Source organism: Lithobates pipiens, unplaced genomic scaffold (assembly GCF_037356315.1).
Source record: "Lithobates pipiens isolate NorthernLeopardFrog02 unplaced genomic scaffold, aLitPip1_a1.2 Scaffold_13, whole genome shotgun sequence".
NCBI classification, from domain to species: domain Eukaryota; kingdom Metazoa; phylum Chordata; class Amphibia; order Anura; family Ranidae; genus Lithobates; species Lithobates pipiens.
The window spans coordinates 219,046,174-219,060,591 of NW_027507718.1; the positions used below are offsets into that span (position 1 = coordinate 219,046,174).

The 14,418-nt window shown below is 40.7% G+C and overlaps 1 protein-coding gene across 1 annotated transcript in view; it reads left to right on the plus strand.

Annotated features, from left to right (window-relative positions):
* Positions 1 to 10,689: 10,689 nt before the first annotated feature.
* Positions 10,690 to 14,418, plus strand: part of LOC143974633 (uncharacterized) — a 324,397-nt gene continuing 320,668 nt past the window's right edge. The window contains exon 1 of the mRNA XM_077476224.1: positions 10,690 to 10,779. The gene's annotated coding sequence lies outside the window, so the exon portion shown is untranslated. The remainder of the gene's footprint in view (positions 10,780 to 14,418) is intronic.

Below are 14,418 nucleotides of genomic sequence, written 5' to 3' on the forward strand. Positions count from 1 at the left end.
AATAACACAGCTATGACATATCTGGCAGAAAAAGTCCACAGTGATATTTATCTGTGAACACAATTTTTATGAAATCATCACTGGGGCCTCTAGGCACACACTGTATGGCAACCTAAGCTACACCGCTTTACTAGTATCATCTCTTCTACACAAAATATGTACTTTTTTGTGCTCCTCTGCAATACTATATTTCGTTTTTGTCAGATACATTTTAAGGGCGCATTTACAGCCACAACATGTATTCTTTAACACACCCATTGAGTTATATTGTCTTAACATTGAATGGCCTATCAATGTAACTAAACACATGAAACATTTGCTGCTGCATGATTTTAAAAAACATCCTGGACGTCAATTTTGTTGGGGTACAACACCGCACATCAGTTAAAGCGACGTAGTGCCATATTGCAAAAAATGGCCTGGTCATTACGGGGGGGAAGACTTCCGGTCTGTAAGCAGTTAAACAAGCTGGTGGGCCGCCTGAAAGCTCTCATTTAGTGGTGGTATAAATAAAGGGAGATCTTTTTATTACAAAATCAATGAGAGAAACAACATGAGAAAAGTATAGAAATGTATAAAGTAAATGCTTAATAAAATCCCTGTAGTAAGCATAGTTTTACCTGGAGGGGAATGTTTATTTGAACTCATACGTACTTTTTTGAATTAAGGAGAACACTTAACTTTGCTTAACAATATCACTGGGACAGTGTATTTTTTAAATAGCTACTTTATGTGCAGATCAAAGGATTTTTATTTGATCTGCACAAAACATGAGTTAAAACAACCTGGCAAAAGAAAAAGGAAATTTTTGTTTAAAAAAAAAAAAGTTAAAATATAACCCCCTAACCCTTAATTAACTTAAAAAAAAAACTTTATTAACTTCTTTCTCGCCTTCTTCCCTCTGCTATTACTTAGCTACCCTGTTTTTTGTTTTGTTTTGTTTTTTTCATTTGTTTTGTTTATTCATTTTTGTAGTAACACAACACATAAAACATGTTTATTGCCTGTATTTCATTAGTAAAAAAACTTGCCAAGATATATCTTTTTTGTTTTAAATTTTTTTTTAGCATTTCTTTAGCTGCGTTCTGTTCTTTTGGCCTATCATAATATTATACATACTAGGAGTCTTCTGGAACATTTTTTTTTCATTTGGAGAAAAGGAGGAGGGGCTGTCTTAGCTAAGCACGCCCTCCTGCCTGTTGGCCTGAGCTAAGGGCAGATGGATTTCAATAAGTACTCTATATGCTACATAAATCACCTGTCTTTACTCAAGATGACCATGGCTAGAAATGCTAGGAGGTGTTTTTCAAAGTAAATTCTTAACAAAATATAGAATGGAGACATGAAGGGATGGGTGAGTTTGCCTTGAATATTAAAAATACAATAAAAATCTTTTTCAGTTTGTGGTGCTCAGATGCTGTTAGGTTCCATTTTAATTTCTCCTGCTGATCCAATCACTGGTACTTCTGGACTAAATGTTTCATTCATTAGGTCATGATAATGACAATGATTGGGCACATGTCTTGGGTAGAGATGAGGTGAAGATCCTCTGTTTGGTTTGTGCCAGAACTTTTGAACATCACAAACGTTCAGAGCCGAACAACGACCCCTATCGAAGTCTATGGGACCCGAACTGAAAGTAATCAAAGGTGCCCATTTTGAAGGCTTAAAAAGAAAAAGAAATACCGCGCTAAACCTAAGTCTACACTAGTACAACTTAAAATCGCTGCAGCTCAGTTTTACATGATACACATAAACACAATAAGATAACAAAAGGAAAAAGCAGCGCACACACATAAATACTATAAATAAATTAAATATAAACACCTATGAGTGATTAATTAATTGATTGCAATAATAGTGAGAAAAATTGATCTACCCCTCTAATAAATCAAACATAACATAATTTATAAAAATAATTATAAATAACAAATGTTAATAATGAAATCTGAAAAATCCTAGTGAAGTGATAAAAAAAGTCCAATAAATGAAAAATAGTCCAGTGAGAACTTAATAAATACCTAAATTGATAAAAAGTAAAAATACATAAGAATTCATGAAAAAATTGAAAATGTTAAGTTAATAGTAACAATAAAAATAAAAATAAAAATTAAATTAAAAAAATATATATTAGTGATAATAATAAAAAAGTAGTGGTAATAATGAGTGTAATAATGATGTAAAAATAAAAAATAATAAATAAATAAAGTGTTCAATCTTCTGTGCAACCAAGAAACACCAAGGATCGTGACCACCACCACACAAAATATGCTCTTACCAAAAGGCAAATGATTTCATGCCCATAGTCAATCTCCACAGCACCTTCTCAGACCATGATCACAGTAGGCCTCCTTATTGAATAAAACAGGCCAGGACCGTCAACAGCAACATGTGAAGCAGAAATGCAGTACTCGGGATCCCATGGGAAATGGAAAGACTCACCATAGCATAATTCCGTATAACAAATTTAATAAAAGTAAAGAAATACACTTACATAGAAAGCAGTAAAAACACCCATAAAAAATGCTGGCCGGCATGCAATCGCCCGCCCAACCTACACTGTATCGCAATGACGTCAGCACATCTGCCACCTGACGTACGTTTCTTTGTAAAAATACTTATTCGTCTCCACAAATTTTTTATGGGCATTATATATATAAACTGACATATATATAGAAAACAAAAATGACATTGATTTTCCCAGCAAGCTTTCTTTATTTTTTAAACAACGGCTTGGGGAGCCAGTCTGTGTGATGAGACCTCAATTTAGTGCACTCAGAACATGATTAGAGATGTTTTCGATAACTTCTGGTGTCTCTTTGGCAGACATTGGATGGAAATAACAATGTTTGGCACCACAGTGAGCAAGCCTTATGTGAAGAAGCCAAATTATAGTATACTCGGGCCCAAGTTCATGGGGGAATATGACTGCCAATTTGTTGTTTATCAGCATTCTTCCCTCTTTGTAGGCTCATGTTCCTACTTTCCTTAACCTCAGAACCAACATCAGAATCAAGTAATGCCTGTGCATTGTCAAGAAGCAAGTGGCTGAAGCTGTGTTCAAATAATTCAGCAAACTCCATGCATGATGCTGGAGCTATGGCTGGAGTAGCTGAGGACAAGGAAGCAGAATAAGTCACTCTGGCAGCTGCGGTGGACTCTGCACTAGTCTCTGCTTGGATGATAGAGGATGAGAATGCTTTAGTAAGCCAGTCCAACACCTCCTCTGCATGCTGTTGCTGGATAGCATGGGAAACATCATTAAACTGAGGAAATGGTGCCCCTCATCTGGACGGACCACATCCACCTTTACCTGTGGACAAAGATGCTGCTGGCCCCCTCACAGTGGCATGGGAACGTCTACCTCTCCTTGATGGCCTCCCAGACATGAAATGTAATAGAGACGGGGAAATGTGGATGCACTTTAATCAATGGAAAGTGGTGTTTGGTGCACTTTAACTTAATGACTCACTACACAGACACTCTCCACTGACACACTACAATATACTGCAGTACAAGTGCACTAACGCATTTCAATATACTGCCATAAAAGTGCACTAACGCATTTCAATATACTGCAGTAAAAATGCCCTGATGCACTTGAATATACTGTATTAAAAGTGCACTAGAGCACTTCAATATACTGCAGTAAAAGTACACTAACACACTTCAATATATTGCAGTAAAAGTGCCGTGACGCACTTCAATATACTGCCGTAAAAGTGCACTCTGTAAAAAGCATTTAAATGAATGGCAAATGTTAGATGAGGGGTCGGGAAGGTGTTAGTAAGGGCAAACTCACACTCGCACCGTGGGAAATCGTAAAGCAGCCAGAGCGATTCGGTACTTCAGCTGCTTTGCGTTGCCGGCTGCTAGGGGGCAGTGTGATGCACGATTCAGAGCATTACAGAGGCTCACTTTTTTTTGTTTGTTGTTTTGTACAAGTTTTATTTGAAGTGTATAAAACATACAATTCATTCACCGCAATGTCGACAGAAGCGCTGCACTGCCTGACATTGCCTGTGATTCAGCCCATTGTGCTGCGATAAAATGCAGCATGTCTGCCATTTATCACAGCATGCTGCAGCGCAGCATGAATGGGACACATAGGAAACAATTGTTTTCTGGGTGTCCCTGCGGTGACAGTCACCACACAAAGGGGTTGATTTACTAAAGACAAATAGACTGTGCAATTTGCAAAGTGCAGTTGCACTCTGTAAGAGCAGTTGCTCCACAGCTTAGTAAATTAACAGAAACTCTGATGATTTCCATCATCCAATCATGTGCAAGCAAAATTCATTTTTTTTTCCTTGCATGTGATTGGGTATTCTTTGTAAAGTGAAGCTCTGGCGAAACTTCGAAACGTGCACAGTCTATTTGCCTTTAGTAAATCAACCCCATAGTGTGAATTGGGTATACACTAGTAGAGATGTAGCACCCTCTATCAATAGGTAGGTGCTAGTGATATCATTTTATCATGTTAGCATGGCAAATTTAGGCAGGCCAATGCTGCAAGCTAGGCCTGTCTGTTTTGATCTGGGAGCTGGGAGTGGTCAGAGTAGCAGTGGGTGTGACCACCTGTGCTCTATTTCTAAGGTGCCTCCCCTGCTTCCAGGGAGAATGTTCTGGAAGAGGGGCCTGGAACTGGAGTGGCATGCAGCTCATGTGGGAGCCCTGACCAATCCCCATCTGGTATTGGCAGGGGGCGGGCCTCCTATATATGCTGAGGTAACATGCCACTGGGGAGAGTTGTCGGCTATATGAAGTGGAGGATGGACTACTAGACAGCAGCAGGAGGCCACCCTCATCGGGGGGGGGGGGGGGTGTGCGCCAATTGCAGGAGGAGGCCCTGGGAGAATATGTAAGGGAACTTTGCCTCTACATGGTCATTGGCAATGTCTTTATCATCATACAGTCATTGATAAAGAACTCCTGGAGCAGAAGGGCAGGTGAAGCTGTAGGAATATATGGTCTGGTCAAGTTCTCCATCAAGGACTCAGGGCAGAGAAAGGTGAGTGTACCACAGTGGAGGGATGGATATGCCAGGAAATCTGTGAGGGAACTTTGCTTCTACACGGTCATTAGTAAAGTCTTCATCATTACACAGTCAATGATGGGGAGTTCTGGATCAGAGGAGAGACTGTGGGGATGTGTGTCAAATCGATGTAACCTGAGGGCACAGGATTTGGAAGCTTGGCTGGCTGGGAACAGTAGTCCACCGTCCAACATGTGCTTCTAAACTACTAGGTCTCTGCTGCAGGCCTCTGGCCTAGTAGTGGTGAGCAATCAGAGCCAGCTTAAGGACTTATTCAGAGTGGGTCCTTCCTTGCTTACAGAAGAGAATGCAACAGTACTTTATTTCAGAATTAAGTTTTGTGCAGGAGGAGAGGAGTTTGGGGAACATCAGCCTTACACGGTCAAGAGTTGTGTCCTCATCCTTTACACGGTAATGGATGGGGAATGCCTGGAGGTAATAATCTGTAGGAGTTGAGCATAGGAGGAGCAACAGTCTGCATGGTGATGCAGCAGAAGGATTATAGTGACTAAAAGTGTGCATTATCTCTTCTGGCTCTAACAGTGTGCTCATTTTTACAACCTTTTAAATATGACAGCAAAAATTAACCATTCTATGGGCATCCCATATACCCCTTTCCCTCAACCAAGTTGTATCCCCCAAATAAACAAAAGCAAAACCAGCAAAAGACTGTTCATTGTCTCTGCAAGTGATATATGGGAGTCTGGCAGCGGGGTGAATTGGTGGATGCTTGTAACTAGTGGCAACTACACTGCTACTTTTGGAGGCCCCATGAGATCCGCCTTCACGCTTAACCTGCTGGCCATCGGCCCTAGAAACCGCTAAAGCCAAGAGGGGACTTTGCCTGTTTTGCCAAGTTTGGGGTACAACGAGGAAAAGACTGTTTGCTCTTAAAATTAACTTTTGCCACATGCTGTTGTCCATAGCAACTGGATTCAAACGTGTCGCTAAGTGTTGTTGTCCATAGCAACCATCCAGGATCAGCGCTGCCATCATGCTCCTGCACTCAGTTGTCTTAATGGACACTTACCACCGCGATAAGCCCTGCAGTGACTGTAACCATGTGCTATCACCCGTGGCAACCACAGCGAGCGATCGCACTCTGGATTACAAATATGTCCAGCTCTCTGTGTGCCACGGTCATTGTACACTGCATTGCAGAACAGAAATTATTTTTTTACTTTATTAATCCTACTTAACACAGTAAAAGGAGTTGTGGATGTCTACTGTTGCCCCTGGTAACGGTATACAACAAGGGGGTGTCTTTGACAGGATGATGAAAGGTCAGTCCCACACAGTAGGATATCACAGGATAGACTTTACTATGTTTAATGGTGATCGCTGTACAGTTTGCCTGACTTTAGTTCTCATGTGATGCAGTTTTAAAACCAAGCCTGGAGAGTGCCTGCAACCAGGTGTCACTACAGCGCACACTGTCTGAAGCCTGCTTGTGTTATCTCACATGCTGAACCAATGAGCGTATGGGCAGAGTCACGCCCTGGCAGAGGACAGAAAATAACTCAGCGTGCTGCGCGCCAGACACGAGGCGGAGGAAGTGCCCACTGTACAGCGACTACCTGAGATGCAGGACCAGTGCTAGTTGACACTGGCATCCGATTGGAGCTCTGTGGAGGACTCTCTTTGGGGGTGATCGGAGGAGTGGAGCGGTTATGTATGCTATGCCCCAGGTGCCATCTACCTAAAATTGGAGTCAATGCCTGGGCCCGGTGCGGTCACTGTGGGGAGCCACTAACCGGTTAGGGCCAGTGCAGCAGGAGTCAAGGTGTTTTAACATCCATCTGCTCACAGGACTATGCATGCTGCAACCGCAGGACATCCGGAAGGCCGGAGAGGGCCAAGGATCACCTGCCAGCGATGGAGGAGAACAACCATCAAGCAGGTCCACTTCAGAGTTCCGAGGCTTACGGGAGAAAGAAACTGCTGTGGATACCAGTGGCCTGTGTGCTAACTTTTACAACCTTTTAAATATGATGGCAAAAATCAACAATCCTATTGGCATCCCATATACCCCTTTCCCTCAACCAAGTTGTATCCCCCAAATAAACAAAAACAAAGTCTGCAAAAGACTGTTCATTGTCTCTGCAAGTGATATATGGGAGTCTGGCAGTGGGTGAATTGGTGGATGCTTGTAACTAGTGGCAACTACACCGCTACAGAAGTTAGCTAAACATTCTTCATTGTAAGAAGTTGTCATTGGGGTCAAATCGGTGTCTATTTTTTAATGCAGTAACAAGAGAATGCGAAGGAGTGATATGGAAATTTGGGAAAGTCCTTTCATTCCAAAATTAAATGTTAAAAACAAACAAATCTGGTACTACTTTTAAATAACATTTGAATGGATTGAGAATTTTCATAGGAAGTTTTGTATGAATTTCCATTTGAAATTCTACTAGTGTATGCCCAGCTTAACAGTCAACATAACTTTGAAGTCCTATTCAACTCGCCCTCAGCTTATTTTTGCTCGCCAATTGCGAGCATGCAAGTGAAAATTTTGAGGGCTGCTTTATAGTACACGTTATTGCAAGTTCTACAAGAGCTGCTATGCCTATTTCTGCAAGTGTCACTGTGCTTGTTATCTCAAGTGTAGCTATATCTGTTTGTGTTCTGCACCTATTGCTATCAGTGATTATACTAGTGCTAACTAGTGTGTTCTACAAGCATCCTTGTTACTCTTTAATCGGGATACTTTCAAATACAGTGAACTTTTAACCCTTTGTGGACTCTATGTGTGCTGCTTCCTTACATTTGGTTCCCTTCTACTGGTCCTGCCCGCAAACCATCATTGTGAGGATGAATACTTTCAGCACTGGTCATGTGAAAAGTACAAATGCACAACTGGCAATGTACACTGCAGAAGTTCTTCTAACATCTTGAATGTATAAAAGAAAGGGCATGCAGGATTCTCACTGAAATGTATTAATAGGCAGCATGGGGAAGAGGGTCTGCAAAACATTAATAGGCAGTAAAAATGGTGCCAAATGTTTCTGTAAACTATATGTAAACCTAATCACTAAAATATTACACAAGCACTAACATATTAATGTAATTTTAAATCAAATTTTCAATATTTTTCATTTTTATTAAAATAACATAGGCTTTTGATGAAAACTACATGTGGCTATCACCATTGAAAACTCACCCTGATAAATGCATCCACTGCTAGATTGGTAAGCACATATGTTATCTAAACAACAATTGCAATTCATTATGGTAAATAGTATCTAAAGCCTAGTACACACTATCCGTTTTTTTTTTCATTCAACCCAGATGGCTGAATGAAAAAAATACTAAGGATCTTGGGAGGAGCTCCCTGTACTAACTATCCAACATTAGTACAGTGATCTCCCTGCTGAGCTGTTGTATTCTTAACGGGGAATTGTCCGCCTGCCAGAACACACCGGTCAGCACTCATAGCTATTGGCTGCCAGCAATAATCTGATACCAATCGGATGCTGGTTTTACAGCATGCCCATTTAACAGAAGTCGGCTGTTCAACCAGCTTCTGTCAAACAGACTGGTGTAAACACAAGCCAAATGTCAGCTGGTTTCTGTTGAACCAGCCAATAGCATCTGATATTCTGCCCGAGTGTATAAGGCTTTAGCAAACTAAGTAACACCATTTACACTTTTGAGGTTTGACTGATTTTTTATTTTATTTTTAACCAATATAAAGCAAGTTACAGAGCAAGAAAAGTTGAAAAGAACATATGGGGCCCACCTATTCCTTCTGTATTGAACTGTATTATAATTGTACTGTCCCCCTTTTTATTGTAAAGCACTGTGCAAACTTTTGCCGCTATATAAATCCTGTGTAGCAAAGTCCCAGGTCCCTTGAGGACTAATGGTAACCTCCAGAGGTAGAGACAGCTGACATCCTTCTGTATAGAGTGGGTTACAAGGCATGGTGAGTGTACTGCAAGATATAATGGTGGGCGCTAGACACTTTTTGAATGCAAAGAAATTATCTCTTGAACAGAAATGGGGGAGAGAGGGTTAGTGCCAGAACACCCATAAGTAGATGCAATGATAATTGACAGACTTCGAGACTTCTATAGGAAGACAGGTGAAGGCCTCTAACCGGACACCACTTTTGTATAGGTAGGACCTTTGTTTTCTATGGCAACAATCTTGTAGCAGTTACTAACGGTAGTTGTATTCAACTATTGGCAACACAAAAAGTTCTCCGCTTACTCCACAGTCACTCACTGTGGATCTTCACTAAACAAACTACCAGTCTTTCACTAGACTTCGGATCCAATAGCTACTGAATCCCTTGAGGTCTTCTACTTTTAGCACTCAGTATCTTCTTCAAGCATCCCCCCCGCTTCCCTGCTGGGTACCTGGCTTGGCATTCACAAATACTCTTCAAGTGTCACCCCTGCTGACCTGCTAGGTCCTTGGCTTGGCACCCACTGATGCTCCGGAAGCATCACGTCTGCTGTTCTGCTGGATCCCTGGCTTGGCACTGAAGTTTTCCCCTTCTATATCGTCCCTGGCTGGTGAGAAGACTGCTCTTGTACTGGCTTCAGCATACCTATGGTGGTCTCTAGTGCGACTCTTCCCCTTTTACCTCCGACCACAGCTTGTTCCCTGTCCGTCTGAACCACTACTTCTGGTTGAACTACAAGCCAGCAGTCCCAACCCTATGCTGCTCTCCTGCTCCTGGAAAGGCAGCCTAGCAACCAAATGTCCCCAGGATAGGCCTCACGATTCCGGACTAGCAGCCTGGGGCAGCACAACACACGTCCACCCAGACAGCCATCCTGGTGGCAAAGAACCCCGACCACCTGACTCTACCCAAATAAATAGGCTCTCCCAGCAGGCCAAGGGACCAAAGAAATCCCTTGCCCATTGGCGGAGACCAGCTGAAGTTAGAAGCTGCACAGTTACTATGCACAATTTCACCAGATTCTGTGTACGCCATACACATTTTTTGTACCTTTTTCCAAACACGAAGGTTTACTTTAAGGCTACTTTTACACTGACAGCGCCCGCTGTTAGTGCTAAAGCGCCTTTAGCACTGATTTAGTGGCTCTTTTCGGCCACTAGCGGGGCGGTTTTTACCCTGTTTTAGGGCTCCTTCAAATTAAGGTGCTTTTAAGGTGCTTTGGAAGCCCATTCATTGCAATTGGCAGGCCATTTTGGGAGTGCTAAATACAGCGCTCCCAACCCGCCCCAAAGATACTGCTTGCAAGACTTTTGGTAGCGCACGCCAGGGTGTGAAAAGTCACACTTCAATTAATGAAAGGCGGTTTTTAGGCGCTTAGCAGAGGCTTTTTCTAGCGCTAAAGCGCCTGAAAACCACCCCAGTGTGAAAGGGGTCTAAGTTCTATACCTGTCCCATTCAGTATATTGCTTTGAAGGCATTTGATGATATGTAACTTCTATTTACTAATCACTAATTTGTAATAAAACAAATGCATGAGTGTGTTTTTATTTTGCTGTAAAAATGTACAGTTTAAAACACTTATATTCCACAAACAATTTTGTTGTTACATTTCTTGCTTCATGAATGAATTATTTCATGTACTTTATCTGTTTCCTGGTTTTCCTACTTTTTACTTGACGTTGTTTTGTGAGCCACACCTCAGAGAGGTCAGCTTCTCATTCTTCCTCAGAGAGTAACCTGAGCTTAGCAACCCTAACCAATACGGACATAGTCAGCTTGTTTTTCCTAGAAACAACAGTACAAGTCAAATACATACATAGATAGGCAGGTACAGGTAAGCTTAATATTTCTGTCATTATTTACTGGTCATTTATTCAATATCCTTATATTAAATATAAGAATATAATAGTATTAATGGAATTTAATAATCCCTAGAGCTGTATAATTGTGAGTCCAGATCTTCTATCCGAGACATGTGTATAATGTGAACGTTTATCCTGGAGACAACAGTAAGGATCCATTCACACTTATTTGTTTGTCTATGGTCTAAGGGGTTAATTTACTAAATGAGAAGAAAATATTTCTTTGCAAGGTGAATGCGCACTAGTGTGTTTACTTTGGATACTCAATTATATAAAGTATAATGCCAATTAAATAGTTTTTTTCCTTAAATGGAGTAAACAGGTTTTCACCTAATTTACCAAACCATGTAAATTTTCCGTTTGCAAATAAAATTCTCTATTCCTTTAGTAAATTAACCCTTATGTGTTTTTACTCTGAAGGAAAGTGTAGATTCAGTTTTCATGCAGTGCAGCATTTAAATATTTCTGCATTCATTATATGATTTACAATACCTCACATTAGTTGGGCCCACAAATGCTTAGTAAATTCATAAAACACATATATAATACATTTTAAAATAAAAAATACCAGAAATAATCAAACTTCAATGGTAACTAAAGAGGAACTAAACTGGGGGGTATAAGGAGCATTTGCTATAATGTGCAAATATGAATGTTGTATGAAGATATTACGGTAGACTTACCTCTTATGCCCCACACACACAGTCGGACAGTCCGACTACAAAATCCGTCTGATTTTTTCTGATGGATTTTGGCCCAAACTTGTCTTGCATACAGACGGTCGCACAAAGTTGTCGGAAAATCCGATCGTTCAGAACACGGTGACGTAGAACACGTATGACGGAACTATAAAGAGGGCAGTAGCCAATAGCTTTCATCTCGTAATTTATTCTGAGCATGTGCGGCACTTTTTCCATCTGAATTGTCTACACATGATCGGAATTTAAACGATCAGATTTTCCGACAACAAGATCCGATCGCACATTTTCCGTCGGAAAGTCCAACCGTGTGTACAGGGCATAAGACCTTATTCACATCATGGTGCAGAGACTTCAGTTTTTCTGCACGCCTTCTGCAAGGGCACAAAAAGAACAATTGTTCTCTATGTGCTCTGTTCACACCACAACACTGGTATCATGTGGTGTGAACAAGCCCTTTCCAATCAGTTTTCATGCATGTATGGTGTGAATGAGCCTGCCCATCTCCACATCTGCCAGCTTCATGCTCCCCTTAAAGTGTTACTAAACCCACAGTAAAATCTGTCTTTATATGCAGAATAGCATGCCTGTTATACTCACTGTGGAACTTAAGGGGTTAATCCTCTGCATTGTGTAAAAAGGCTCTTTAATCCTTAATGCACACATCCTTAAAGAACACAGTGGGTGGGATGTCCTATCAAGATTGATAGATGATCCACCTCCCATAACAGCATGAGGACACAGGCTGTAGTGGAAATCTCCTCCTACCTGAACATTCAGGCAGACCCTGCAGTTTATCACGTGACTGTGGTATACAGATCAGCCAAAAAGGTATATAGTGGCAGTATTTTAATGTAAAAAGAAGGGTTGGGGGGCAGATGAACTATTTTCATGTTACTGGATTTAGTAACACTTTAATGCTGTTTTGCTGATGCTTCTGCACTGCTTCTTCTGCATTGACATTTTTCTTGATGTAATTCCCATGGATGCATGCTGGAGTTACATTACCCTGGCTCCTACTCTCAGCTCGTGCGAGTGTATACTGTATACACTCTATACTATATGTACACACAGAAAAAAGGATAGAAAGTGGAAGGAGTTTTTGGTTTGAATTCCAGAACAGAATATCGAAAATAGAAAAAACACAATACAATAATGGTATATGAATTGATACTAGGATTAAAATAAAGATGAATTGATGATTCCGACCAAACTGTGGCTTTTCAGGTGTTCGGACAAACACCCAAACTTTAGCCTATTCAGGCCGCTGTTTGGCGGGAGTTGGGCATCATATATAGAAGCGGTATTTCTACTGCTTCTATATATTATACCTTTCTGCTGTCACTGTTTCCTAAAGAAGTTAGGACCCGCGGACTCGATCGCCGCGGGCATCCCCGCGATCGTCTCACGGGACGGCTGAATGGAGGAAATGCCGTGTAAACAGCATTTCTCCATTCTGCCTAGCAACTAGTGACGCTGATCTCTGCTCCATGTGATTGGAGCAGAGATCAGTGTTCACTAAATGAAAGCCCAACCCCCCCACAGTTAGTAACACACCCCTAGGAACACTTAACCCCTACACTGCCACCCACTGGTTAACCCCTTCACTGCCAGTGTCATTTACACAGGAATCATTGCATTTATATAGCAGTGATTACTGTATAAATGACAATGGTCCCAAAAATGTGTCAAAAATGTCCGATGGGTCCCCCACAATGTCGCAGTCACAATAAAAATCGCTGATTGCCGCCATTACTAGTAAAAAAAAATTATAAAAAATTATTAATAAAAATGTTATAAAACTATCCCTATTTTGTAAACGCTATAACTTTTGCGCAAACCAATCAATAATCGCTTATTGCGATTTTTTTTACCAAAAAGATGTAGAAGAATACATATCGGCCTAAACTGAGGGAAAAAAAATTTTTTTTATATATTTTTGGGGGATATTTATTATAACAAAAAGTAAAAAATAATGCGTTTTTTTCAAAATTGTCGCTCTATTTTTGTTTATAGCGCAAAAAATAAAAACCGCAGGGGTGATCAAATACCACCAAAAGAAAGCTCTATTTGTGGGAAAAAAAGGACGTCAATTTTGTTTGGGAACCACGTCGCACGACCGCGCAATTGTCAGTTAAAGTGACGCAGTGCCGAATCGCAAAAAGTGGTCTGGTCTTTGACCAGCAAAATGGTCCGGTCTGTAAGTGGTTAAGGATCTGGTAGATTTTTAGGAAAGTTTCCCATTTTTTTGTGTGAGGTACCCCTTAAAATCAATATCAGACTCAAATTATTATTTATTTTAATTCTTGCTGTAGAAAGTGCTACAGCAAAAATTATGTTTACATAAAAATTTTTTTTAAATGAAACTGTTGAAATTTCTAGCAAATGACATTTATTGCCAACTTCTACTAGAAAAACAAAAAGACACTCCCCAAAATGCATAAAACACTCTTGGAGGAGTCTGTGCACTTTTTCTTTTTTAAAAGCAAAGAAGCCAGCAATTACAGCTGTCAAAGTCATTTGCTGGCAATTTTAAAACGTTATTCCTTTTTAAATGTCAGTGTTCTTGAGGCACTTTGCACAGAGCTGTGTCCCTTCACATGCAGGATTAGGACACCCCCCAAGCATGTTATCTAAAGGAATTGGACATTTTTAAAGTTCCACTTTAAGCATTTAAAAAAATCATTGCTCCTATTCAAAGATTTGAATATATGTTCCACAGGACAGCACCCAATCCTGTCCATCCATACAATTTTTGACACCCCCTTGCCTATTAGCCCAGAAAATGGGCAATTTTAATTTGACTGATTCGGCTCCCATTCCCATTTCAATGAGGTTTGGGTTTGGCATCCAAACTTTTTTGGAGTTCACAGAACCTCTGGTTCTGCTTCTGCACTGAAAGGGTAATCTCTA